An 18,264-nucleotide genomic window follows, 5' to 3' on the forward strand; every position below is an offset into this window, starting at 1 on the left:
GTGCCTTATGTTATTATGGGAAGAGGACCTTTAGAAATGGTGACAGTGCCTCAAGCAGCTCGACTTTACCCTCAGTGGCCAGACCCTCAGTCTCCGAGCTGTTAATTGGGCCGTCAATGAATCGCATTCCCCAGCTTCCATCCACACCCTCCCCTCGAACAACAAGGTGTTGTAGTCCCAGTGATAGGACTTGCCTCAAAATTGAGCCTGGGTGTTGAAAAAGAAACTGTCTCACCAATAGCGACCCCCTGCCATGGGTTCCCAGCGACGAAGGGTGGGAACAACGGAAAACCCCGTTGACAGAGCGGGATACATCATGGTGGGTGCGTAAAACAGAAGCTCGGTAGAGGAAAAAGAGGAAATGCTTAAAATGCAGGCAGGGAGGCTGGAGTGTCAATGATTGATTGAGAGAGTTTAAACCTAATTCTGTAAACCTGCTCTGCATAAACACTCCTGTAGTCTTGAGTATAATGTAGTGGTCTCGAAATCAAAATATTCTGCCAACATTGCCTCTACTTTCGTATGTGACTAGCAACCCACTGCCTGCTTGCCTGCTATACTAAAACAGGAACACCATGTTGGAAACAAACAAGAGGGAAGAGAGTGTAGAGAGAAGTCAGGTTTGCATTATTAATATTGATCTTTTGAATATTTGTCATTTACATGTAGAAACATTGCAGATCAGGGGCGGGATTCTCCATGGGCCAATACCAAAATTGGGAACGGTGATTGGACCGAGAATCGGTCGTGAAGCCAAAATCATGGGCCCAGGGCACACGCCAATTTTCAATTCTCTGGCGCCTTGACAGCAGCGTCAATGCGTTCCACTCGTATGTTCAGTAAATGCCGTTTACATATCATTAGTGAGACTATTCCCCCCCCACCCCGTCACGCCCTACCCCCTGCACCCAGCCCAGACCAGCCCATCCCTCACACCCTTCTGACAGAGCACCGAGGCAGGTGAACAAATATATACAGGTTTGTGCCCTAGCCCCTAATGCTAAACTGTGCCCTGCACCTGTGTCATCTTAACTGGTGTCTACATTTCTGGCCTTACGGGCCCTAACACTATGTCTAAGTGGATCCCCAGACGGTACGTCAGGAGTGGAGGCGGTCTGCTGTGATTCCCGCCCTGTGACACGAGCCCCTTTGGCGGCTGACGTCTGGGGTGACCGGGCATGAATGGACCGGGTGACATGGTGCCGCCCTGTTCTGCTCACTGCCCACCAGAAGCACCAGGGACACGAGGGTGAGAGTCTGAGATGCTGTGCTGTCCCGGCACCTCCTCTCCGAGAGTCACAAACACAGGACCCCCCAACACCTCCTCCTCCTTCAGGGTGTCCGGTGGCCCCAGGGCTACTCCATGGGACATGGGTGCAAGCGAAGCTAACCCCAAAGGCTCTCCCGCCACCTGGCACTGCCAGTCCTGGAGGCCCACGCCTGCCCCAACTAGGGTATCGCTGTTCGCGGCCATGGAGCGCAGGGAGTGAGCCAGCTCCCTCTCGGACTGCGCCACATCACCTGCGACTGTACCACCACCTCTGGGTCTGTGCCACATCAGCCAATGACTGGATCCCTCTGGATCTGCGCCTGGGCAATGCCTCTGATGCCCTCAGCCATGGCCCATTGTGACTGGGCATCGCTCAGGTGCACCACTGCAATGCCCATGTGGCCCTGGCATATGGCTGCCTATGAGAGGGTAGCCCTGTCCTGGGCCTTGGCCACCGCCTGCACGGAGTGCACCAGGTCTTGACCATCTTGACCATGGCCGAAATTCTTGCCCCCAGGGCCTCCACTGTGGACGCCATCCATGCAGTGTTGGCCAGAGTGGCACGCATGATCAGCACCATCTCCTGCTCCTGCAGGCAATTCGACTACTCCAACTGCACGTGAAGGCGCTGGATGGTTTCAACAACTCCTCATATAGTCCCTGCCTCTGAGACTGCATCTCCACTATAGATGGGACCACCCTTTCCAGGAGCCCAAAACGTATCCAGACAGCAGCTGGTCTCTGGGGTCAGGCCACCCTCCGATTGTCCTCACCCTCGGGAGTTCCTACCTCCACCTGCTGTATCAGATCAGCTGTGTAGTGCGCACCAGATTGAGCCCCAGGTGCCTCTTCACTAAATTACCCAACCGCGGGAAGTGTCTCTGGGGTGGTGGAGGGAGTTGGAGACAGCTGTGATGGGGGTCAGTGACATCCCAGGACTGGAGCTCCGGGTTGTCCCCGGCTGCTGGTCGAGGGCTCCTGTCCATGTCCTTCTCCTCCTCGTTGCTCTCCTCCTGGGGTTGGGTTGTGGACACCAGAAGGGCCCGTTTCATCGCCAAGTGATCCTGCAAGACACAAGACATGACGCAGGATTGGACCGCGGGTTGGGGTGCCAGTTGGCGGTGGACGGGGCAGTCTGGGAGGGGGGGGTGGTGGGGGTACTGGTTGTGGAGGAGGGGTGTGGGGGTACTGGTTGTGGAGTGGGCAGTGTGGGGGGAGGGTGTGGGGGTGCTGGGAGTGGGATAGTGGGGGTGGGGATTGTGACACACGTGCCAAGGGGAACCGCAACTTAGATGGGTCTCACTTGATCGCCCGATGCCGACTTCCGCCTGGGCGACTGCCTGCTCCCCAGGCCCGCCGAACAGAGGCACAGAGCTGCCTATTCACCCTGACCGCCCTGAGGAGGTTGTGCAGTTTCTTACAGCGTGGCTGGCCGGTCCTAGTGGTGTTGTCCACGGGGCTCACCACCTCTCCCACCTCCGCCAGGCCCGGTGCATGGTGGCAGGTGGCAACTGCCTCCCCACCCTGGGGAACAGGGTGGCCCGCCTCTCTTCCACTGAGTTTAGTAGCGCATCCAGTTCAGCATCAGTGAATTGTGGTGCTGCTCGTCTTGCTGCTATCTTGTTGGCTGGGATGAGTGTGTGTGGGGAGTGGAGTGGCTTATTTGTGGCTGCAACTTGGAGCCTCTCGAGTGCCAATCCCGAATCCGGTGAATCAGACACCGTTTTACATTGGAACCAGTCGTGTTCCACGTGGCGCTGGTTCTAGCTCCTGAACGCCTGGTGGATTGATCTGGGGACTGTCATGATAGTCAAGTGAACATCACAGCACATACACACATACATAATGACGGACAGATCAATGGACCAATTAGCACACACAACACGACAGCCAATCACAGACAAGAGCATACACAGTACAAAACAAGGAACACAACACTTCCTGGGCAGTCCATCAGGAGACGGCTCAGGCCTCATTGCCAGCCACTCAGACAGTCAACATATGCTGAGTACCAGAGTTTACTATGCCAATAGTTAAATGAAATAAAACTGCGTTGTACCATTCGCAACCGTGTTGGTTCGTCTGTGTCTCAGAGTACCCCACACTTCAGAGACGGCACCAATTTTGCTGTCATAGAACACCATCAATTCAGTCCCGGCATCAACACTTAGTTTCTGACAGGGAGAATTCTGCCACAGATATATATGTCCCATCACAAGAATGCTAAAAATCTGTACTCAATTGCTTTATGTTCTGATTTCTGTAACTTTTGGAAATCCATCACTTGTGATTGATGCAAAGGAACATAAAAACAGCTCGAGTAGACTATACAGCTCCTTGAGCCATTAAACGCCTGGAAATACAGTCCCACAGTTCAATAACCTTTCATGAAGCTCGTTTGAATTGACTGCTGGAAGACTTTTGATCTCTAATTATTAAGCAATAAAATCAATGTTATTACTGCCAATGTGCAGCTCTGCTGCAGCTCCTAGTCTCGAGTTTAACTCCTTGGTCAAGCATAGACTTTAACTGCCTCCCTGTGGTAATTAGTAACAAAGAATAACAACTAAAGATAACCCGTGACAATAGGTTATTTTGAATGCATTATCTGAGGCAGCGCAGGTATGAGTAGAATGGAATATTAGACCCAGATCTTATACTGAAATGATGATGCAAATTAGATTACTCAATTAAAAATATCTGTTCAAGATCAAGAAGATCACCCCTAACATCCTTACGGATGTTCTCTTCATACCTCCCTCTAGTGGGTGAGATTATGTGATGTAAATGGTCCCCTGGATTTATAATCTGTGTTCCTTTGATGTGCAATGATGGACAGGCAATTTAACAATTCTAATTAAGGCATTTGCAAATTACAGGATATGAGTGGGAGAGGCATGGATAAAGCCTCATCGACTGCTCTTTTGTAACAGTAATTTTCTCCACACGAGTTGTCAATCAGTATTCTTTACATGTTCAAACTACCCTGCCACTTTTCTCTCTCTCCAATTCAGGTTTTAATTGCAAGGCCATTAGTAATTGTTCGGTAATGCAGCTTTAGAGATGATAGATTTCAATTAACTGATTTTCAAACTATCTAATCAATAATATGTTCCATCAATAATAGTTCTGATGACAAGTAACCAACATGAAACATTAACTCTGTGGATTGAATTTTATGCTCCCTGTGGGTGGGTTGGCAGCTTGGTGGTGGTGGGGGTGGTGGTGGGGTTGTAAAATTGGACGCAGTGCCATGGGTGCTAGTCCCAGCAGTGGCCACCACTGTGGGTGGTGCTGAGACCAGACAACTGCTGGATCATCAAATAGCTGGCAGCTCCTGGAAGGTCAAACAGATTCTGTGGTGAGAGACAAAGTGCACTTTTACATTGTGCCAGGGTCCACAGTTTTAAAGGATGAATCAACAGCTGAACCACAGGGTCCTTTCTGTCTGTTAGCTCCATGATTTGTTGGGCAGGTTTATCATATCACCCAGTGAGTCAGGTGCTGGGGCAACCCAAATTCAGAAAGGGGTCCGACAACACGGGCATGGGCGGCAGGGTGGCAAGGTGGCAAAGTACTGCTGCCTCACAGCACCAAGGATCCGGGTTCAATGTCAGCATCGGGTGACTGTGTGGAGTTTGCACGTTCTCCCCTTGTCTGTGTGGGTTTCCTCCGGGTGCTCCAGTTTCCGCCCACAGTCCAAAGATGTGCAGCTTAGGTGGATTGGCCATGATAAATTGCCCCTTAGTGTCCAAAAGATTAGGTGAGGTTACTGGGTTACGGGGATCATAGAATTTACAGTGACGAAGGAGGCCATTCGGCCCATCGAGTCTGCACCGGCTCTTGGAAAGAGCACCCTAACCAAGCCCACACCTCCCCCTATCCCCATAACCCAGTAACCCCACCCAATACTAAGGGCAATTTTGTACACTAAGGGCAATTTAGCATGGCCAATCCACCTAACCTGCAAATCTTTGGACTGTGGGAGGAAACCGGAGCACCCGGAGTAAACCCACGCACACACGGGGAGAACGTGCAGACTCCGCACAGATAGTAACCCAAGCTGGGAATCGAACCTGGGACCCTGGAGCTGTGAAGCAATTGTGCTAACCAATGTGATGCCGTGATGCCCTATGGGGAGGATAGGTAGGATCTCTTTCAGAGTGTCGGTGCAGACTCAATGGGCTGAATGGTTCCCTTCTGCACTGTAGTGATGCTATGATTCTAACAAGTATGGGATCCTTCGCTAACAATCAGCCTGAGTATTCTTTTAAAATAGTTAGAGTGTGTGTCCTGGACGCATGTGGAGGAACCCAATCTGACACGAGCGGGTGATACACTTTCAAACACAGAATGAGCATGTATTACAGACATGGCAAGATCGAATCATAGGCGATTTAATTGTCTGTAATCCTGAATCAGTTATTTGTTGGTTCCAATATTTGTTCTCAGCAAATATCAAGATTCCTTTTGCAAAGCCAGTCGTAATGATTGGTATTAACATATATGAAGTGATCTGAAATTTCTCAAAGTTTAGTTCCTCATCTCAGTTTACCTCAGTCAAACAATAAACATTTCTCTAATTATTCTCATTAAAATTACCAAATGAAACATCGAAGAATATGTCCAGCTGATTGCATTGTCAAAATAGAAGAGTCGAATCCTGCTTTCCCAGTCAGAGAATAATAGTGCAGGGGTAAAAGGGTAACTATAGAAAAATACACAATTAAAAGAAATACTTTATATGTAACACAGATAGAACTGAATGTGTATTCTGCAAACAAGGACAGCAGAAGTTCAATTATAGGAATAGCACTTGTTACTATACCATCAAAGACAATGGTCTGGATTTTTATCTTTGAGGTGGGTAGGGGAGTCAGGAAAATTCCTGGCTCAGCTCACCTGCCTCGGGAGAAAATGCCCGCATGGTGGGATCTTCATTGCAGAGGGGCGGGTGCGGGCTGGGGTTATGTAGAGGCAGCCAAAGGGGCTACTGGGTGGGGAGGTGATCTTTTTAAAAGGCACACCCGTTCACCCTCCAACACTCCCCATGTCCCATCCATGCCACCTCATGCCCCACCCAACTCCACAGGGTCCTCATGCCCCCTATGCCACGCTATATATAAACAGCTCTCAAAAAATGTAATCCATTGATAACTTTCTCCCATGCTTGAAAAGAGAGTCTGGACTCTGGGTGGCATGGTGGCACAGTGGTTAGCACTGCTGCCTCACAGCACCAGGGACCTGGATTCGATTCCGGCCTCGGGTGACTGTGTGGAGTGTGCACTTTCTCCCTGTGTCTGCGTGGGTTTCCTCTGGGTGCTCCGGTTACTCCCAGAAGTCCAAAGATGTGCAGGTTAGGTGGATTGGCCACGCTAAATTGCCCCTTAGTGTCCAAACGTTGGGTGGGGATACAAGGCTGGAATGGGGATTGGACCTAGGTAGGGTGCTCTTTTGAAGGGTTAGCGCAGACTTGATGGCCAAATTGCCTCCTATGCACTGTAGGAATTCTATGACTGCAAGTTAATAGAAATGTCAATCATCCAGACCCTTTGAAGTTTCAAAACCCACAAGCTTGGAAACCACTAAACTTGTATCAACAAACATTATGAAATTGACCACAGAGATCAGAGAGCCTGATCTGTCTATTAAACAATGTTTTCTCTGTGGAGTCTGATAGCTGTCTGGGCTCTCAGCCAACTAAACATAACAAAGCAGAGTTTGGAACAGGAGGCATGAAAGGACAAAGGGTGTGTAACTTAGCATAGGGGGAATGAGAGGCACCTTTACAACTTACCTTGTAAAAAGTCCACTCTTAGGGTGGCACATGGCGCAGTGGTTAGCGCTAGGACTACGGCACGGAGGACCCGGCCCTGGGTCACTGTCCATGTGGAGTTTGCACTTTCTCCCCCTGTCTGTATGGGTTTCACCTCCACAACTCAAAAAGATGTGCAGGCTAGGTGGATAGGCCACACTAAATTGCCCCTTAATTGGAAAAAAAAAAATTGGGTACTCTAAATTTATATTTAAAAAAGTCCACTCTTGCACACTAGGCTCATGATTCCTTTAAGGGGCTGTGAACCACGGCTTTTAAAAAACCTGTCCCTTTAGGAATGAAAGGTGTGGAGGAGTAGGAGATACCTATCTTCGTTATGATGCCTGTCAGGTTGGGAGTTCTGATACAGACTTTTGATAAAAATCTGCCCCTTATAAAGGCATTCTCAAAAATTAGTAAATGGCAATGGAGTCAAGAATCCCGGAATCGTGGTCCACCCACCATTTTTAAACGGCTGCCGAGTCAACACCATGAGGTGAAAATCCAGGCCAATGTTTAAGGAGATTTAAAAAGGTAATTTTCACTCATTAATGTATATCAAGCCTTGAGATTTATTGGAGTTCCTTGCTTCAACTTATGGGAAAATGTGTGGAAGAGAATTTTTTGTGCAGTTTAAATGTAAGCCTTTGTATTGTAACTGTGCATTGCAATTCATCCTGCCCCTAGATTTCATGGAATTTACAGTGCAGAATTTACAGAGGCCATTCAGCCCATCGAGTCTGCACCAGCCCTTGGAAAGAGCACCGTACCTTAGCTCACATCTCCACCCTATCCCCGTAACCCACTAACTCCACCTAACCGTTTTGGACACTAATGGCAATTTATCATGGCCAATCCACCTAACCTGCACATCTTTGGGAGAGGAAACCGGAGCACCCGGAGGAAATCCACGCAGACCACAGGGAGAATGTGCAGACTCCGCACAGGCAGTGACCCAAGCCGGGAATCGAATCTGGGACCCTGGAGCTGTGAGGCAACAGTGCTAACCACTGTGCTACCATGTCGCCCATAGAGGTTGACCCATATCCTGACTTGGAGGGCAAATTGTAGAGCAGTTTGCTTCCACTTGGATGGTTGATATTTGAGAACTGCCTGGCTTTGACACCCATCTGCGGCTGTCAGGTGAGATCTTTGAGTTCTGCCCAGATGAGCTAATCTTAGATTTTATTGTGAGTGATGGGGAAAGGAAGCTCACTGTTGTCAGGTGTCATAAATTACTAATAACGGACAATGCAGAAGTCAGACTGCAGCGGTTCAGGAACGCGATTCACCACCACTTTCTCAAGGGCAATTAGGGATGGACAATAAATCCCATTGATGAATTAAAAAAAGGAGTTGGGGATGGGGATTGTCCCACTGCCCAATCATAGGAAGGTGAAAAACCAAAGATATGTAAGCCAGACAGGAATTAATCCTGGCATTTAACTGGGTGCTTTGTTTTGGAATTGATGCAAGAAATATACATCCTATACACCCAAATGAGAATCAAAATGATTTTCGTTATTTTTTTTGTGGAACAAGCATTTCAATACAACTTGTATGAAAAAATTAGAGGCTTTTTGCAAACAAATATTCATGTTGGATTATGTTCTTGTTTCTTCTTCCACCTAAGTGCAATGAAAGGTAATATATGCAAATTAGGATGTTTTTCTAGTTGTACTAAGCTCCATGGATATAGCATCTCTTTAGATAATCGAGTTTAGTTTCATGACAGTGTCAATGGCAAATTTACACTTAAAAATCAGCCGGCTTAATTATTTTGTGCTATTGTCTGGCTTTCTCTGGATGTAATCACCGGGTTTAAAAGCAATGCCATTAGTCCTATCTATATTAGGCGTCCAATTGACCTTCACTGCAGTGCTCTCTTCTATAGCACTTTCTCAGTCCTGTTTTATTCTAATGGCCCAATTTCCTTTTTTTTCCCAGGTTGAAAGCCATATCAATAGTGCATTTGCACCTTCCCTAAATCTTCGCCATCTGTCCAAATGCCAAAATCCCATCACCTTTTCCTTGTCTATCTGACAAATCCAGAAAGTTTAGAGTTTCCTCCTCCTCGCAAAGCTAAGTACCTTCAGCATTGCTCCTGTGTTGGTTCTTTCAATGTGGCTGTGCCCATGCCTGCAATCCTTCTCACCCACCAGAATGGCTTGCTGCAACTGTCCCTTCACCAAATCCACTTTCCTGCCTCCTCTAGGATATTGTTATGCCCAATGCTGGTAGGTTGGATATTGTGGTCCAAAATTAAGCAAAGAGGCTCACTGCGGATCTCAAAGAAAGATATCCACAAAGGTCTAACAATCTCTGTGCCACTATTGGGGAAGGTGAAGATCACAAAATCCAACCTAACCTAATTGCATAACAATTGCATAGAGGAGGTATCACAGTGGATTTGGTTATGGAACAGTTGCAGCAAGCCATCAGGATTACTTCAAATAGACAAATGTTCTGCAGATCATAAAATCAGGCACTCATGGCTTTTGTATCAGGAGGTCCAAAATCTTTACACGTGGAATCGGAGCTTTGGAATCAGGCTGCGATGCTTTTTAAAATACATTTAGCCTCGAGTCTAGTTTATTTAAAGGCAAATATGGCACAGCCTTTCTCTGCAGCTGTTGTTTGTCAACATCATTCTGCAGACTGACTCCGCCCCCCTCACCCACCAGGTCTTGCCAGAGTTTTGGGATAAAAGAATCTCAGTATCAGAGAGCTAGTTTCAGTCATATGGTCAACTGCCATTGATATACAATAGAAGGACAATGGTGGTCTTTCACACTTAAGTTGTGCATCACCTGTCTTGCCAGCTTTCCTTTGCTACATAACAAACCTGGAGAAAATCTAAAAGTTAATTGCCTCTGTGTTTTGAAGTTCATGACAGAATCAACACTGAGTAGATGAAAAAGAAATAAAGTTTTATGTCGAAGAACCATTACAGACACCACACGGCAGCTCTCTGCCGGGTATCTCTTTTGTTGGTGCCAAAACTGGCCGACTTTATATCACAGGTGATTGTTCTACAATTAGAGTTCCCTGCCTCCTTAATGGTAGAGCTCATATCCTGCGAGGCTCACGGGGAGGCTAGTCTGATTGTTGCTACCCCGTAAGTTCTATTCTGGTTATGACAGAATAGCAGGCATGAATTGACAAAGGCTTGTCCATTAAAGGGAAGAACCCCACACATTATGATTTACAGGGGCTTTTCACAGTAACTTCATTGAAGCCTACTTGTGACAAGAAGCGATTATTATTATTATTATTATTCAATTTGGAATTTTCTGAAAGCTTGCTACTCTGTGTTCATAGATCATGGAATTTACAGTACAGAAGAAGGACATTCAGCCCATCAAGTCTACACCGGCCCATGAAAGAGCACCCTACCTAAGCCCATACCTCCACTCTATCCCCGTAACCCAGCAACCACATCTAACTTTTTGAACATTACAGGGCAATTTAGTGTGACCAATCTACCTAACCTGCACATCTTTGGACTGTGGGAGGAAACCGGAGCACCCGAAGGAAACCCACGCAGACACGGGGAGAACGTGCAGACTCCGCACAGACAGTGACCCAAGCCGGAAATCGAACTCGGGTCCCTGGCGCTGTGAAGCAACAGTGTTGAAGTTGCAAAGGTCACTTAACCGACTTGACAGCCATCTTAAAAAGTGTCCATTATTAAATAAATAAAAGCAGTTCCAGAAGTTTCCATACAAGCACTGGCAATGTTTCAGGTTCTAAATATGACAGGTTTTTTACTGGGCATGTCAGAGTGGTTAGGATCCAAAATGGACTGCCTCCGAGGTTGTTGGGAACAGTTTCAATCACAATTTTCAAAAGTGAGTCGGATCATCATCACTGAACAATGGGGAGTGGCATTAGGTGAATGGGCAGCACGGGAGCACAAGTGGATAGCACTGTGGCTTCACTGCACCAGGGTCCCAGGTTCGATTCCCCACTGGGTCACTGTCTGTGCGGAGTCTGCACGTTCTCCCCGTGTCTGCGTGGGTTTCCTCCGGGTGCTCCGGTTTCCTCCCACAGTCCAAAGACGTGCAGGTTAGGTAGATTGGCCATGATAAATTGCCCTTAGTGACCAAAAAGGGGAGGAGGGGTTATTGGGTTACGGGGATAGGGTGGAAGTGAGGGTTTAAATGGGTCGGTGCAGACTCGATGGGCCGAATGGCTTCCTTCTGCACTGTATGTTCTATGTTCCATGAATGGCTCTTGTAGAGAGCTGGCACAGTCGCAAGTGGCCTCCTTTGGTGCTGTAATTATTCTATTATTCTTTGATTCTATGAATGCTTTTCAACGCGTTCTGGCCACTGACTGGACCGATGACCACATTTAAAGTGGCAATGGCCAACCTGTGGTAATAGGAACAGGTTAAAGTCCAACAGGTTTGTTTCGATGTCACTAGCTTTCGGAGCGCTGCTCCTTCCTCAGGTGAATGAAGAGGTCTGTTCCAGAAACACATATATAGACAAATTCAAAGATGCCAAACAATGCTAGGAATGCGAGCATTAGCAGGTGACCAAATCTTTACAGATCCAGAGATGGGGCAATCCCAGGTCAAAGAGGTGTGCATCTTTGAATTTGTCTATATATGTGTTTCTGGAACAGACCTCTTCATTCACCTGAGGAAGGAGCAGCGCTCCGAAAGCTAGTGACATCGAAACAAACCTGTTGGACTTTAACCTGGTGTTGTAAGACTTCGTACTGTGCTCACCCCAGTCCAACGCCGGCATCTCCACATCATGGTAATAGGAAGGCAGACATCAACAGCATGGCACAGTACAGGTCCTTACAAAGGAAATAGTGACAATTGGTGTGGATATGTGTGGGCTGGCAGAAGTGCATTAGGAAGGTCAAAGTCACAATACTGGAAGGACACACCACAGTCTACTCTGCAGGAGAGGCATGTGGCCTGGAGGAGCAGTATGGATACACAGGTTTTTGGCTGGATATGAACCTATCAGTGATCAGCCCATGATTGTGTGCCTTCATGCAAAACAAAGAGACACCACTTTGATTCAAGCTTCCAGACCAACATTGATTGCTGCAGAAGAAGATGCTGTGGAATTTTTCCACGACATGCTGAAGGTGATGAAACAAACTCCAAAGAAATACATTTTTTTTGTTATGGGGACTTCAGTGCCAAAGTTGGCGCACGATTGGTGTACAAAATTGGTGTACAAAATAATTAGGGGAAGAGATAGAGTGGAGAGAATGAAATTGCTTCCCTTGGTGGAGAATTATCGAACCGGGGACATAGATTCAAAATAAGTAGCAGAAGGTATAGAGGTAACATGAGGAATATTTTCTTTACGCAGAGGGTAGTGGGAGTCTGGAGTCTGCTTCCTGAGTTGGTGGTGGAGGCAGAGACCCTAAACTCTTTTAAATGGAACCTGGATCTGTATCTTAAATGCTGTAAGATACAGGGCTATAGACCGGGTACAGGAAGGGTATCCAGATGTTCTGAGGCTGGCATGGACAAGATGGGCTGAATGGCCTCCTTCTGTGCTGTAAGTTTTTTAAATTCTATGATTCGATGGGTTATGGATAGATATGGACCCAGACAATGATTGGCCCATTTGGAATAGGAGGGATTTTTGTGAAGAGCACGGTTTGGTTATGGTTAAACTACACCTATCAGCTACAATAACCTATACTTAACTTCAGGGCGACCAGCACTGTGCGAATGGATAAGGCCTTTATCTGGATTTCACTTGGCTGGTTCGAAGAGAGTGGCTCTGTCTCGGCTGGGCTCATCGTCAGGTAGCGATCGTTGGTCTTGAACTTAGCTGGCTGTTCCTGCTGCAATTGGGTTGGCACAGGCCGGATCTAAAAGAGACAGAAGGGAGTGGCTACATTGTGATCCGTAGACTTTGAGTTGGTTGATGTGGAACCAACCAGTTTTACCAATGGGGTATGTTATCTTTTATCCCTCTGCGATTTCGGGCTCTTTGGGGCGGTCCTTAACCTTGGACCCAATAGTTCGGAAGGGCTCTGATCACTGTATTCGATTTCGGCCAATAAAGGGGCGGGTGTCTGGGCGGGTCCTTAGCGGTCAGTGACCTTGGCAGTTGTGCTTTCTGAGTAAGGGGAGTGGCGCCGATCAGTCTGTGGCTGTACCTGTTGCTTGATTGGAGTCCTATTGTCCTGGGAAAATGGGCCATTAAAATGCAAACGAGCATCGATCAGGTCTGGTTACCTGTGTTTTAGATACACATAGGCAGTGTAACTGTCTGAGTCCTGGGTTAGCCATAATTCCCATGTCCTTTGCAGGTGGCCATCTTAGATGGCTACAATCCATCCTTTTGATCCTGAACGCGAAGCGTGGTGGATCACACTATTGATCACTGTTCATACTTGGTGGACCGGTCACCCTTGGTCAAGGCAAGGTTCTACTCTACTCTATCTTATGGTTTTGGACATTTATATAATATTTCATTAATACATTCATAAATTACTTCATCTCTAACGGTTACTCTAATTCAGGTCACTATAAAACATTTAATTTATCCGCACAGTTGATCTCTAGCTAACACTATCTAAGCTACTCTCATGCTGCTGGTGGATATCAAAGAACTTACGTACAGTACAAAATTTAAAACAGCAGCATCACATTTCTACTTAATCCTAATAAAGTTAAAGAGGTACATGGTTTATTTTTAGCAGCGATTGTTACATGAGTTCAATTCTGTTGAATTCCAAAGAAGGGGCTCGGACTGTATATATCGGGGAGCGGGAGGCTTTTGCTCGCCATTTACGGAGTCGGAGTGTCTGAATGACACTGTAGATTATTGTAATTACTAGAATGTATGAAAGGGGGTTCCATTTGGCAATGTTTTCGCACCAAGTGGGGGTTTCGATATCTGTCTCTATGTGTGGTGTAGTGTCCGGGCTGGTGGGGGCCTGTTGTGTGGTAGTGTTCGGTGCCGGTGTGGGGTTTGTAACAAACGTCTGTTGCACGTGCAGTTGCAGAAGTCCAGCGATGATCCAAACGCATGTCAGCAGTCCTTGCTTCATCCTGTGTTTTCTGTTTTCCGTGTAATCCTGGGGGTGCAAGCATAGTATCTGTTATTATCTTTGGTTAATATCTCGTTTTATCCTACGAAACCTAGGAATGACCGGAGCGCAGTGACATTTTGGGGCAGGGGCAATTTAACAATGGTCTCGATCCATTTTTGCTCAATTTCTCTCTTCCCGTGGATGATGATGATGCTTTAATAAAGAACCTTTTCCTTTAAAATCTGGGCCTTTTTGGGGTTGACCTTACATCCGATTGATTGCAGTAGGCCTAGTAATTCAGGAAAGAGCACTACGTGTTCCTCTTTTGTGTCTGTTTGCAAGAGCAGATCGTCTACATATTGTATTAGGCATTCGGGTTGGGAAAATTTAGAAAGTCCGTTGGCCAATTGTCGGTGGAAAATGGAGGGGGTGTTATAGAATCCTTGTGGGAGGCATGTCCACGTGTACTGCTGCCCTTGAGACATAAATGCGAATTTATACTGGCAGGCCCTGTCTAACGGGATGGACCAAAAGCCATTGCTGATGTCCAGCACTGTGAAATACCTTTGCCTGTACTCCCTTTTTGAGCATGGTCGCGGGACTCATGGCAGTTGTGGGGGCTGCTAAAGGGGTTACCTTATTAAGTTCTCGGTAGTCGATCGTTAGTCGACATGAACCATCGGGCATTTTTACGTGCCAAAATGGGGCATCACTTGTGGAAGCTATGGGTCGAATAACTCCTTGGTCTAACAAACTGTTAATAACCTTCGAAATCTGCAGATTAAACCAATAGTCCCCTACTGAGCAAATCCTGTTTTCATAATCCCCTACTGTGAGCGTAGCGGGAGCCCTAGCTGTTTTAGCCATCCGCCATACACATTTGTTTACTGGGTCAAACGAAAGGTTATGGGAGCTCATAAAATCAATGCCTAAGATGTGCTCTGCTGTTTGGGGTAAGTCAACTAAAACAACGGGGTGTTTGGTGCTAATGTTCCCTATCTGAATGGGTACGGGAGCTGTGATATATCCTTGTTGCATATGGCCTGTGAATCCACTCAGGGTGATGATGCCTGTGGTGGGCCATTTGTCCTGTTGAAACATGGTGGAGGAGTTGAAAGTGGTGCGGGATCCTCCTGTGTCCCAAAGGAAATCGACTGTATGTCCCCTGACTGTGCCTGTAACTACTGGTCTGCCTGATTTGTCCCAGCCTGTGTCACAGACCCAAGTTAGGGAGTCCGAACGCCGTCAATCTGTGGAGTTAAACAAGTCATCTGAACGGGCGCTAACATTATGCATGGGCCTAACATTGTTCCTAGGTGGGGGGTTTGGTTGTTGGTATCGTTGATAGTTCGGGGGGTTTTGTCGGCAATCGCGGGCGTAATGTCCTACGTGGCCACAATTGTAACAACCTCGTGGTGCCTGTGCTCTGGGGCGCTGTCCCTCATGTCGACCCTCATTTATCCATGCTGGGTCCTGGCTAGTCCTAACTGGGTGCATGTTTGCTTCTATCTTGTCCTGATCTGTCCGTCGGTGTAGGGTTTGTTCCCATGCTCTAGTAAGTCGTTTAAGTACCCAAACTTCATTGTGTGTGTGGTCTGCGGGCCGTAGTTTACACAAGCCTTTTGACCTCCGCCTGTGGCATGCGAGACTAAGGTGCGGGACCATTTAGTGGTGTCCTCCTCATTTAGGTGTGCGCTGTTCAATTGTCCGTAGACTGCCATAAAATGAATCCATAGGCGACCAGCAAACGCGGTCGGGTGTTTGCCCTTCTTTTGCCTGCAGTGATTTAAACCCTCGACAGGATCTCCTTTATACCCGATGGCATCTAATATGGCTGTTTTCATTTCCTGTAGGGTTCCTCTTGCTACATTTTGGGGTTCTGGCAAAGCTGACCTTAAGGACTGGCTAAAGCTCATAACTATTAGCTTTACTTCCTCCCTCTCATCTAGGCCGTACATAACCTTTTGTTGGCGCACCTCCTCAAAGAAGCTATGCGGGTCTGCGGTGGGCTGGAATGGAATAATTTCCGTGCAAGCTTCTCTTAATTGGGTTATGGATAGTGGGGTGGTGTAAATGCTATCAGGCTCCTCCTGATCCGATGACCTGCATTGTGTGGTAACCGGATTCATGGGGGTCGAATTGTGAGTGGGGGTGTGTGCTGCCTCTACAGTCGGTGCTGCAGGTGCTTTTCTTTTTGGGGCGTGGGGGGTTCGATTTTGATTTCCCGTGTCCTCTACGTATCTTTGGGTGCTTTTGTTTAACTCTTGCCAATCGGGAGCATCTTCCTCATCTAAATCCTGCCCGAAAGTGTACCTGAAGCCATTCTATACTGAGAGTAGTGACCGTAACTTTTCTATCTTCGGTCGGCATTTAGCATGGTCAACGGTACTCTGCCTCTGTTCCTTAGTGGAGTTGTGGAGCGCTCTCAAAGCTGCTTTTAAATCTGCGCATTTGCTAGTTAGCTGGTCGACCCGTTGTTCTGTTTCCTCTCTTACCAGGACTGCACGCTGTGTATCTTGGTAGGCTTTATCGTACTGGGTCTGGAAGCTACTAAGGTGAACTAGACAAGATTGATGTGCGCGTCGTACATCGGCCATTTCCTTATCCTTAGCTGCTAACAGGGGCTGGTTCAGCACATGACTAAATCGCTAGCTTTGAAAGCAGACCAAGGCAGGCCAGCAGCATGGTTCAATTCCCATACCAGCCTCCCCGAACAAGCGCCGGAATGTGGCGACTAGGGGCTTTTCACAGTAACTTCATTTGAAGCCTACCTGTGACAATAAGCGATTTTCATTTCATAACTGTTCCCGGAGTTGCTCAATTATCTTCTCGCTTTCATTACTGTTGCCCTCGTCTTTTCTTCCTTCTCAGTTAACTGCCTACGGAGCGTCTTCATGACCTCCTCTGTGCCTCGCAACTGAGCCAAACAGGACACAATTGCCATGGCTTTCTGACTTTCCCTACATTTTTCTTGTGGACCTCGCTTAGGTTCTCCCACCAAGTCTGTCCTATCTTTCCTGGACCTGACTCATCATTAGTGCACAAATTCGACTAAAGGGGCCATCCTTTCCCCTGTAAGTATTTCCTTAACTCTTCCTCCCATATGGGGCATTGCTCTGCTTTGTTGGGCGCTGCGACCTCGGGTTCCTGTGGATTCATCAATCTTTCCATTGCTTTAGTGGCCATTACTTCTCTTATCTCTTTCTCTACTTTTAATTTGGGACAGGGGAATAAGGCGGCGATTTGAACAGTGGGTATGGCTTAAGCTATTTTCTGGCTCACAATCCCTCGATAGTCGTACACAATTCTAACGAGTTTACCTTACTCTTCCTGTTAGGTACCACATGCGGGTTAGTACACACTTCCGAAATTCGGTTATTTGGTCGATATGGGACTCGCACTTATGGTTCTTTCTCTTTCTCGCAATCGGATTCAAAGTTTGTGGGTTCTCTCGGAGTGACAAAGTCACTTCTAATCGAGTCCCGTCAGAGTTCGCCAATAATGTTGCTCTGTTTCGGTCCCAACAGCGTCGCCAATACTGTGGGTATTTCTATTTATCTTAGTGAACCACAAGCCTTCCCTTATATCGATCAAATGACCACACAACCAGTTAGTTAGTTCAAAAGATGGTTTATTTACATACACAAGCGTTATCTCAACATGCAAACACAATATCTACTATGAGTTAAACTACGCCTATCAGCTACAATAACCTATACTTAACATCAGGGCGACCGGCACTGTGCAAATGGATAAGGCCTTTATCTGGATTTCACTTGGCTGGTTTGAAGAGAGTGGCTCTGTCTCTGCTGGGCTCATCCGTCAGGTAGCAATCATTGGTCTTGAACTTAGCTGGCTGTTCCTGCTGCAATTGGGTTGGCACAGGCCGGATCCAAAAGAGACAGAACACATGGCTGCGTCCTCTTTTATCCCTCTGGGATTTCGGGCTTTTTGGGGCGGTCCTTAACCTTGGACCCAATAGTTCGGAAGGGCTCTGATCATTGTCTTCGATTTCGGCCAATAAAGGGGCGGGTGCCTTGGTAGCTGGGCGGGTCCTTAGCGGTCACTGAACTTGGCAGTTGTGCTTTCTGAGTAAGGGGAGTGGTGCTGATCAGTCTGTGGCTGTAACGGTTGCTTGATTGGAGTCCTATTGTCC

This window comes from Scyliorhinus torazame, chromosome 10 (genome assembly GCF_047496885.1).
Source record: "Scyliorhinus torazame isolate Kashiwa2021f chromosome 10, sScyTor2.1, whole genome shotgun sequence".
NCBI lineage: Eukaryota > Metazoa > Chordata > Chondrichthyes > Carcharhiniformes > Scyliorhinidae > Scyliorhinus > Scyliorhinus torazame.